Source organism: Hylobates moloch, unplaced genomic scaffold (assembly GCF_009828535.3).
Source record: "Hylobates moloch isolate HMO894 unplaced genomic scaffold, HMol_V3 SCAFFOLD_6, whole genome shotgun sequence".
Classification (NCBI taxonomy): domain Eukaryota; kingdom Metazoa; phylum Chordata; class Mammalia; order Primates; family Hylobatidae; genus Hylobates; species Hylobates moloch.
In genome coordinates this window covers 25,146,934-25,156,250 of record NW_026652281.1, presented here as the reverse complement: position 1 = coordinate 25,156,250, position 9,317 = coordinate 25,146,934, and the positions used below count along the sequence as shown (strand labels likewise).

Below are 9,317 nucleotides of genomic sequence, written 5' to 3'. Positions count from 1 at the left end.
TGTTTTAAAATAAACTTTAGAATGCTAAAGTTGTTGATCAGAATTACAAGAGATGAAGCAGCACTAAAATGCTTTGTTTGAATTTTTTTCACCCAATGAACATTATGTCTTTTCTGGTAACAATAGTGTGATGGTTAATTGTGTGTGTCAATTTGACTGGTTTAAGGATACCCGGATAGCAAGTAAAACATTATTTCTGGATGTGTCTATTAGGGTTTTCTGGAAGAGATTAGCCCATATAGAACAAAAAAGAAGGAGGATGGATTCACTCTTCCTTCTGGAGCTGGGACATCCATCTTCTGCCCTTGGACATTAGAACTCCAGGTTGTCAGGCCTTCAGACTTGGAATATGACACTACCAGCTTCTCTGGTTCTCCAGTTTGCAGATGGCAGATCATAAGACTTTTTGACCTCCAAAATCACGTGAGCCAAACCCCATGATAAATCCCCTTTTATACATATCTTTATATATCCTATTCATTCTGTTTCTCTGGAAAATTTTGACTAATACAAAAAGTTTTGCTCAAAACAGAAGGTTTGAAAACTAAAATAAAAAAATATAGAATCACTTGTAATTTGTCTTGATTTCCAGAAATAACCTGTTAATATTTTTGATTGTGTCTTTCTAGTCTCTTATTATACATCCCCAAGGCACTAGATATTTCCTGCATTGGAATAGTCATCATGTCTGTAATATTAGTTTAATGTTTTCTTTTCCCAAGATACCACAGTCTTTGTGAAGCAGGCCTTTCCCTGCCTCACGCAGTACCATATCCAGAGTGCCTAGTATAGTGTCTGGCACATAGCAGCAGACATTCAACAAATACTGGCCATGAACAGATAGCTGTTTTCTATGCATTTATATATATTTTATACGTATGCTTTTTGTTTCCAAATAGTTTATATAGCACATGTAGAATGCATTTTCAAATAAAAATCCTTTTATGCACAATTTATAATATTATCTCTGGTCAAACAATCATTGACACCTTATTTCCCTTCTACTTTGAAAATACATGCCTAATAAATCTTCAAGTAGATACTTCATAACATACTACATATTACAAGCCAGATCACACTTACACAGTAAAAAATCAATAGAGCCAAGCATGGATATTAGGCAGAAAACATTTATTTAAATATTGAGAATGGTGTAGTAGTGTTTCCAAAGTTGTGGAAGAGTACCACATCTTTTTAATTTTTGACAATTTCTCATGAGGAAAGCAGCTGAATTGCAATGCTCCCATGAGACTAACCTGATGTTTTTTTAAGGAGGTGGGGAACTAGGCTACAAATCACTGACCTATCCGAAGGTGATGAAGTCTCCTAAGAAATTTTAAAACCAGTGTATGATTATAATGAGAACAGGTATTTTAAAGCGGAAAAGAATGATAAGACCTCTTATCCCATGACTGATTACTATATATTTCTCAGAAAATCTGAAAGAAAGGGAAAATTAAAATATTAAATTTGATGCATCATATCCACTCTACAACTTCCTGTGTGGTCACCAAGAACTCATTCATCACTAAATATAACCATCATCTCTTTTAAACTCTCTTCTTCATTGACGTATTTTTTTCAGTTAAAAAATAGCAAGACACTATTCTAAGCACATTACAATTGGTATCACCTTCTTTGCTTTCAGCACTTCATATTGGTTTTCCTCTTACCTCTCTGGCCACGTTTTCCTATCTTTTTAATGGGCTTAGTTTCCTTTCCTTCTTCTGTAAATATTGGTGATCTTCTTCCATTTTCTCATGCTATGAGCTCTCCTTAAGCAGTCTCATGTACATAATTTAAACTATAGCAATGTCTAGAACCATATTTCTTTTTTTTGCTATATATAATAGTATATTTTTTTCTAGAAGTTTTTTTTAATACTTTAAGTTCTAGGGTGCATGTGCACAACGTGCAGTTTTGTTACATACGTATACATGTGCCATGTTGGTATGGTGCACCCATTAACTCGTCATTTACATTAGGTATATCTCCTAATGCTATCCCTCCCCGTTCCCTCCATCCCACTACAAGCCCCAGTGTGTGATGTTCCCCACCCTGTGTCCAAGTGTTCTCATTGTTCAATTCCCACCTGTGAGTGAGAACATGCAGTGTTTGGTTTTCTGTCCTTGGCGATAGTTTGCTCAGATTGATGGTTTCTAGCTTCATCCATGTCCCTACAAAGGACATGAACTCATCCTTTTTATGGCTGCATAGTATTCCATGGTGTATATGTGCCACATTTTCTTAATCCAGTCTATCATTGATGGACATTTGGGTTGGTAGAACCATATTTCTAATATCCTGGTCACATCCTCTTCCATTCTCTGAAGTTTTTGGCACTCTTCCTCTGTATCTCAAGCTAGGCTTTCATCCTAGGTGATACAATATCCTGGGTGGTCTGTGTGACACCTGCGTCACACATCTCCCACAATGACCTCCATCATCCCACCTCAGCCACCCACTCTCATAGTCATTCTTTGGAACTTACAATCAACTTCAAAGGGATTAAAGATTCTGTGCTGTGAGCAAAGCTTCCTCTTTTTTTTCCGTTTTCTCCTTGAAATATACTCTCACCACAATTTTTTTAAGTCTCATTAGATTTCTAGCCCATTGATCCTTTGTTCTGACAACACTTTGACTTCACTTTCTTTCTTATACACCATAGATACAATAATCCAACCTACTTAAATGTTCTTTTGCCAGTATCCTAAAATTATTTTCAAAATTGTCCTTCTGTCCTACCTTCTGGAATGTTACTATCCCTAAATGAGTCTATTTAAGTCTGCCTTTACCACTCCCACTCAGGCTCTGATATTCTGCTGAAGAAAATCCTATGCCAGGTAGGTTAATATTGCCATTTATTAATGACTATTAACCTTAACCCTCACATGGCCTAAAGAGATATTATATTACTTGCCCAACTTTCCAATTGTTCACCATGATTATTCCAAAATGTTTCATGTTATCTTCAATATCTGCTACCCTTTCTTCCACCTCCCAGAATCTTAATCACTTCCAGAAGACTTTCTCATCTCCTACCTTACCGAGAAGAGAGTAATTATAAAAGGCAGTTTCCTGAAGTTGTCACCATTTTAAAAGTTGAAATACAGTTTATTTAACTTTGAAGACATTTCAGCATTTGAAACATAAAAAAAAACCAGAACATTGCAAATCTTGTTTAAGTACGGAAGGCTATTGAACTCCATTGACACAGTGGCTCTTTGCTTTGCTGACAGTGAAGAGCTCTACAGTTTGTCTAAAAACAATTTAAAAATGACCGCATTTAACTAAAAAAAAAAATTCTAATACTTCTCATGCCACCTGACCCCCTTATTCCAAGCAGCACAATGCTATGTCATTATATAAAAAAACAAGACTATCCTAAACTAAACGGAAGCCCATCACAGTGGAAACAGTTCCAGCCTCACAGTGTACCCTCTGAGCTATGGCCCCTACAAAAGACATCTTTCCCTATAGGCTCAATACAAAGCATCAAGAGTTTGTGTTGGTTGTTTTGTTCTTTTTACAAACTATAAATATGAACAGTTAATAACTCAGGATTTCTAGCCAATAACCATACAGTTAACACCACCTTACAAATTAAAAAAAAAGTCAGAAACATCTTTAAATGCCTTGTCACACCAACAACAAAGTACACACTGAACAGAACACAAGGGTGCTTTTTCATTTTTAAAATGTTTGGAGATTCATACAACTTTGGTACCATTTCAGGGTATTCCAGACACCCATGGCCACTTCATATAAACCACTGACAACTTCTAGAGCACTTTGAGAGACTACAGTATGATCATCATCAGATTTTGTAATTAAACCTAATGAGGCCAATAGACACTTCACAATAAGAAACATATCAATTACAATGCTCCCATACTCTAAGATATTCACATGGAGATAGATAAACGGTTTTAGAGTCATCCTCCTCTACCGCCTCCTCCTCTTCATTCTCCTCATCTTCTTCGTCTTCTGCTCCCACCTTTTTCCAGGCAACGTTAGTAGGATGCTTTGTGCCATCAAATTTTCCTTTATACTTACAGTCAGCAACATCCTTCTCATACTTCTCCTTCAGCTTTGCTGCCTTAGTGATGTAAGAGTGCTCTTCACTGTCACTTAAGTTATTCCTCATCTCACCCAGCTTTCTTTTGCTACTTCTCCAATAGAGACACAAAGGTTTATGGATTTAATCTTGGGACAGAATTCTGAACAGAATGGGAAATACCAGATGGTGGTCTTTTAGGGGCATAAAATTTCTTCTTCTTGCCTCTCTTAGCTGGTCTGTAATCCTTCATTTCCCAATCATAGCATACTTTATTCGCCTTTGCAATTTCATCAAATTTAGACTTCTCTTTCCCAGACATTCTCTTCTACCTCTCAGATCAAATTCTGCAAAATCAAAAGAGTCCTTTGGGTTTTTCTTCTTACATTCTTCTCTTCAGTTCTGTGCAAAGAAGGCATCAGCAGACATCTTGCCTTTTAATTTGTTACAATCACCTTTAGCCCTCCTGACTGTATTGTTTGTTAGTTTGGGCAATGCAGGGCACCTCAACTTGTCATCTTAAGACCTACAAATTTATATTTGCACCTGCTCTTTCCTCCTTTTATCTTAAATCCACTACAATTCACTCAACAAACATTTACTGAGTGCCTACTAGGTGCCAGGCACTTTGCTAGCTGCTAGGAGCACAAATATTAAGCTAACTAGTCTCTTACCTCATGGAGCTTGTAGTTTGGTGGGAAAGAGATCCCTTAAATAACTATGTTAATCATCAATTAATTACATTTGTGATAAGTGCCATGATGAAAACAGGGTGCTGTAAGATCATATAACAGGAAGATATAACCTACATTTAAAATAAAGACTTTATATAAGTAAGATAAGCAGGAGTTTTTCAGGAAAAGAGGTATATAGGTGGAAGAAATTTCAGCCAAGAGCATGGTGTATTAGTCTGTTCTCACATTGCTATAAAGAACTACCTGAGACTGAGTAATTTATAATGAAAAGAGGTTTAGTTGGCTTATGGTTCTACAGGCTATACAGGACGCATGACTGGGGAGGCCTCAGGAAACTTACAGTCATGATGGAAGGGCAAAGGGGAAGCAAGCACATCTTCACATGGTGGCAGGAGAGAGAGAGAGAACAAGGTGGAAAGTACTACACACTTTTAAACCATCAGATCACATGTGAATTCACTCACTATCACAAAAACAGCAAGGGGAAAATCTGCTCCCATGATCCAATCACCTTCCGCCAGGTCCCTCCCCCAATATTGGGAATTACAATTCAACATGAGATTTCGGTGGGAACACAGAGCCAAACCATATCACATGGATAACAGCATGTCTTTCCAAGCAAATGAGGAATGATTGAAGTGTCTGGAGTACAGAAAAACCAGTATAAGATGAGCTTGAGGGCAGACTGGTCCTTGTTAATCGTGTTAGGAATTCTGGTCATTTTTCAAACAGGAAGACATTATAAGAAGGAGATTATGGAATTGGGAGACTTCAATCTCTATGTATCAACACAGAAAGATGTTCACAATGCAGGCAAAAGATAACAAGTTACTGAATAATATGTATAGTATGTATGATGGCATATGTGAAAGAACTGTTTTCTTACACATAGTAAAAGACGGAAGAGAGACACAACCAGACAGCAGATTAAAAATAATTGGAAGGATGTGTAATCAAATGTTAAATGTGATTGAGAGTAGAATTGTGGATGCTATCTAGTTTTGTTTTTCTTGTTTATGTTTTCTGGGTATTTTCTAATTATTTGGTAATTGACATATATAATATAAAGAAAAAAATGTTTTTAAGTTGAAAATCCAAAGGTAAATAATCCGGGAGAAGGCATACTGATGTTCCCTCCCATCTGCATCTATAACAAGCTATCCATAATAAAAGGAAAAATAAATTAAAATTTTGGAGGTAGGAATAAATGAAAAGCTATTTTATGCTTAGGATACCACAGGCTTTTTTTTTCTTAATGTGATACTATGCTAAAAGAATCTCTAGGGACATGGAAGTGTTAATGCACTTCTCTAAGTACTCAACAAAAACAAAGAGGCAGCAAGTTAAAATGGCCCTTCAAAATTGGATTGATGCCTGAGCAAAATCCAATTAGTGGCAGCCTCCTCCAGAGTTGAGTCTAAGAACCCATTTCCATTAGAGTGGTCCTTGGTCCAAATCAGATCATTCTTTTAGGAACTCAGGTCTCTCCATGACAGATCCAGCTTAGTTTAGGACCCTTGGGACCCTAGTACATAATGTACCAGTGGAAGTGCCTTTTATGTAGAAGACTCACTGAAATGAATGAATTAATGAAAACATAATAATAATATGGCTAGAAGGGCAGTCCGAGCATCAGAAATTTTGAGAAGCTGAACAAAATAATAAAACAGTAATGATAACAGTGATAGTAAAATAGTTGCTATAAGGTAAGGCAAATACCCAGCTCCTAGAGTCTACTAAAATTGACAAAAAAGAATGTTATCAGAAAAAATGCTTTCTTCGTTTTGGCTGCTATAATGAATGCCGTAAACTGAGTAGCTTAAACAACAGATGTTTCTCATTGTTCTGAGGCTGGATGTCTGAGATTAGGGTGCCTGCCTGGTTCTTGGAGTGGGGTTCCTATCTACCTGATTATGTCCTCACATGGTCTCCCTTGGTGTGCGTACACACACAGAGAGATATCTCACGTCTCTTCCTCTTTTTCTAAGAGTATTAGTCTTATCATGGGGTCTCCACCCTCATGGCCTCACCTAAACCTAATTACCTCCCAAATGCCCCACCTCCCAATACCATTACACTGGACACTAGGACTTCAAGATAGGTATTTGGGGGGAACACAAACATTCAGTCACTAGGAAATGCCAACATAATTTACAGAGGCAGAATGTCTCCTGAGTCATTTTATAACTGGTTACACATTAAATGATGCCATTATTTTTATAAAGAAAAAAATAAAGCCAGTCCTGGTGGTAAATCCCTGTAGTCCCAGCTACTTAGGAGCCTGAGGTGGGAAGGTCTCTTAGGCCCAGGAGTTAGAGACTGCACTGAGCTATGATCGTACCACTGCACTCAAGCCTGGGTGACAGAGTGAGACCTCGTCTCTAAAAAAGAAAAAAAAAAAAAAAAGGTGGGGGTTGTCAACCAAAGTTGAGTAGTCAGCATGAATGCCTAGATAAAAGGACATCAAAGAGAGAACTTGGCAATGCCCGCTCAGCGTGTCCAGTGGAAGAGAGATATTCAAATCCTAACTGCTCTATTGCGACCCTGTGGTGAGTGACCCTATTTTGGAGGCTGATAAACCAGGTTATTATGGGGTGATGTCATTAGGCATTTAAGCACTACAATTCTCCTCTTCCTCTCTCAACTGTCACCACCCTTTCCCTCATCCCGTGTTCACTAAATAGCTTCTGATTGTAATATGCTTTCCCACGCGCATTTCCTACAGGGAAGGAATGTGCTGCTCTTGCAGACTTGAACAGTCCATGGGACTGCTCTTCTTAGCTTGCTGTCATTCTCATTTATACAAGCTGTCTTCTCCAAGCTCCTCTGGTGTATGACTGTATCTAGAGGCTAAATATAGTCCAGAAATGCTAATCAAAAGGGATGAACTTTCCTATTTTACTTATTTATAGATTTAGCTCCTTACAATCTTCCTCTTCATCCCAAACTCTGTCCTCCTCCTGGGTGATTTAAACATTCATGTGGCTGTCCCTTTCAGCATTTTGGCCTCTTGCTTCTTTGGCATGCACAAATTCCATTAGCTTTTCCTTTACTCCACCGCAGCCACCTGCTCCCATGGCCATATCCTAGATCTTGTCACCACTTGAAATTTTTTTACATCCTAAGTCATTAACTCCAGTTTCTTATTCTCTGACTACAGCCTTTTCTCTTTCTAGCTTGCTAGTTCACTACTCATACCCATTGCCTCTTTAGTTCCTTTAAGGAATCAGAGCAATGCAAGTTTTTCTCACAGATTTTTGTCATCATTCTCGAAAGACTGTTACTTGTACACCTTTTTTTCTATTGTGGTAAAATATACATAACAAAATATACAAAATAAATATACAAAATATACAAAATATCATAATATTTTCTATTTTAACCATTTTGAAGTACATAATTTAGTGGCATTAAGTATATTCACATTGTTGTGCAGCCATCCATCTCCAGAACTCTTCATTTTGCTAAACTGAAACTTTATATCCATTAAACAATAATTCCTCATCCCGTCCTCCCCTTAGGGCCTGGCAAACACCATTTACTTTCAGTCTTTGTGAATTTGACTACTCTAGGCACCTTACACAAGTAGAATCGTATGGTATTTGTCCTTTTGTGTCTGGCTTATTTCACTTAGCACAATATCCTCAACGTTAATCCATGTTATAGCAAGTATCAGAATTTTCTTCCTTGTTAAGGCTGAATCATAGTTAATTGAATGTATATGCATATTTTGTTTATCCATTCATTTGTTGATGAACACTTGAGTTGCTTCCATCATTTGGCTATTGTGAATAATGCTACTATAAACATTAGTGTACTCATTCATCTTTCTTATTGCCAATCTGAGAGATTCTGTAGTTTATTTGAATATGAACCAAACCAGTATTAAAATGATTCCTAAAATATTTGATATTTATCTTTCATCTTTACTTTCTCTGAAAATGGCAGCAATAATTCAGATGTAACTTGTGATGGTCATTTTTAACTAAGCTATTTTATACTTGTAAAAGGCTGTTCATTGATTGGGTATGCTATCAACGAGTATGAGTACTCCACTAATGCTGGTTGGCCAACGTATGTTTATTCAACACCCAAAAATATATAAGGTACCACCTTAAGAAGACTTAAGCCTGGGTGTGGTGGCTCATGCCTGTAATCCCAGCACTTTGGGAGGCCTAGGCTGGTGAATCACTTGAGGTCTTGAGCTCGAGACCAGCCTGGCCAGCACGGTAAAAGCCCATCTCTACTTAAAAAAAAAAAAAAAAATTATCTGGGCATTGGTGGGGCACATCTGTAATCCCAGCTGCTCCAGAGGCTGAGGCAGGAGAATGGCTTGAACCCAGGAGGCAGAGGTTACAGTGAGCCAAGATCATGCCACTGCACTCCAGCCTGGGTACTGGATGACAGAGTGAGGCTCTGTCTCAAAAAACAAGAAAAAAAGAGAAGATTTAGACTAATAATATGGCTTTCAAATATAGTTTTTCAAAGGGATTTTTAATTAAATGCAAGGCCAACTCTCTTCTCTTTCAGGCATATGCGAGAATTTTATTCTCGGCTCTCCTTGC

At 37.6% G+C, this 9,317-nt stretch overlaps 1 pseudogene; it reads right to left on the bottom strand.

Moving 5' to 3' along the window:
• Nucleotides 1–3,874: 3,874 nt before the first annotated feature.
• LOC131383735 (high mobility group protein B3-like) lies at nt 3,875–8,019 on the bottom strand (annotated as a pseudogene).
• Between the last annotated feature and the right edge of the window lie 1,298 nt (nt 8,020–9,317).